Here is a 2,203-nt window from a genome sequence, read left to right as displayed (position 1 = left end):
ACCTACACTTAAGGAGCGGGGAGTCATGCCCTTGCTGTTTTTGAAGTTATTGTTCATATTTGTTCAGTTGTGTTTTGGATGACACTGTTGCTGGGCTAACCCACAGCCTTTCTCAGCCTCCTTCTTACCTGCTACTTTCAAGCAGATGCAGGAATGTCAGATGCCTATTGTCCTGTCTCCCTCCTGACAATGAACCAGAAGGGAATCTGATGTGTTTTGGGGAGGGCTTTTGCTTGTCTCACAAAAGAGGTAGACACTGTTCTATTGTTTTCTTCTTCTTTCTACCTTGAAAATGAAATCTTGGAGCTGCCATGGGCATCTTGTGACTATGAGTGACAAGCATGGTGGCAATAAATCAACATGCTAAAGATATCAGAGCAGAAATATGGAAAGAACTTAGGTCCTTGATGGTAACTGATGCTAGCAATCGCCTGTCTTTGGACTTCATGTCACGTGAGAAGAGTTTAAGCCATGGCTAGTGGGCTTTCCAGTTCTTGCAGCTCAAAGCATTCTTAACTGATAGGTATTTCTTTCATGTCTTCTTCTAAAAATGAGGCTCTGTAAGGACAGAGACCTTGTCTTCTTGTTCATGTTTATGTTTCCAGTTGTTGAATTAGAGTAGATACTCAGCATGTTCTTGTTGTATGAAGGAAGAGATGGATGATAATCTAAGGGAGAGGTAGGCTCTCAGGGAAGTTTTTTTTTAAGAATTAGGGAGACTAGGAAATATTTGTAGGATAACAAGAAGACATCAGAAGAGAGAAAGAGATGAAAGGTATAAAGGGGAGGGAGGAGAAAGAAGATAATTCATGAAGGATGGTCTCAGAAAAGGGACAAGGGACAGGATCCCATGCCCTGGTAGAAGTGTGTGTTGAATTATGAAAGGTGAAAAAATCAAATAGAGGTTCTTAATCTCTTCAATCAGGTTGCTGTTGAGAATCTTCAGCCAGGAAGCTCTGGGGGCTCTCCCCAGAAAAAGGCATGTAGTCATGTAACTGTCATTTTACATTTAGTTTCATGAGGTTCACAGACGCTGCTCCCCCAGTTATCCATGGCTCCCTAACTGTTGAATTTCAGTACCAGTGCAATTAAAACTAGAATGGGAAGAATTGATGTCAGATTATCAACTTTTATTGTCCAAACTAAAGATACTGAAAAAATAAAAGTTACTATATGCAACCTCCATCTTTTCAGTAAAGAATGGTTATTTTAGTCTCAAAAAGAGAGGAAGGAGCTGATCTCAAATAGTAAATACATTATTATTTATATTGAATAAATTTTGCATTACAGATAACTCACTGCATTTTCCTGAATACAACCACAATGCAGGTGTTAGGGTCAAACAATCTGAGCTCAGCTCTGCCCCTTACTTACTGTATGATTTTTTGGGAAGTTTCTAAACCTCTGTAAGTTTTGGTTTCCTTAACAGCAAAAGAGGAGAAAATGGAACCTAACTGATAGGGTTGTTATGAGAATGAAATAAGGTAATGTCAGTGAACCTAATCCTAAAACCCAGGGATAACCAGTTAACTTTCGGGGAAGCTTCCTTCTAAATATGGGTATGCAAATGATTATAGACATACAGATAGAGAGAGAGCTAGAAACACACACACAAATCAGATACTTGTGTGTATATCTTTGTACTCTGCTTTCTCCCCCTCTTAACGATAAACCGTGAACACTCTTCTGGTCACTGCATATTCTTCTACAATATTATTCTAAGTGGTTGCATGGTAGCCTATAAAATGACGTAGCTTCATTTGTTAATTGTGCTTTTGGGTATTTAACTTACAAGGATAACTTGTGCTTTGCTTTATCGAACTTGGCAGATACTGTTTTTTTAAATTAGAGGTTTGCAGAAGCCCTGCGTCGAGTAAGCCTATCAATGCCATTTTTCCAACAGCATTTGCTCACGTCCTGTCTCTGTGTCACATGTTGGTAATTCTCCCAATATTTCAGACGTTTTCATTATTTTATTTGTTGTGGTGGTCTGTGATCAGTGATCTTTGATGATACTATTTCAAAAAGATTACAACTTGCTGAAGGTTCAGATGATGGTTAGAACTTTTTAGCAATACAGTGTTTTTAAATTAAGGTATGTACATTGTTTCTTCAGACATAATGCTACTGCATACATTATAGACTATCATATAGTGCAAACATGATTTTTATATGCTCTGGGAAACCAAAAATTTTGTATGAC

The sequence above is a fragment of the Camelus ferus genome, chromosome 12 (genome assembly GCF_009834535.1).
Source record: "Camelus ferus isolate YT-003-E chromosome 12, BCGSAC_Cfer_1.0, whole genome shotgun sequence".
Lineage (NCBI taxonomy): Eukaryota > Metazoa > Chordata > Mammalia > Artiodactyla > Camelidae > Camelus > Camelus ferus.
Note: the sequence above shows the minus strand (reverse complement) of the source record.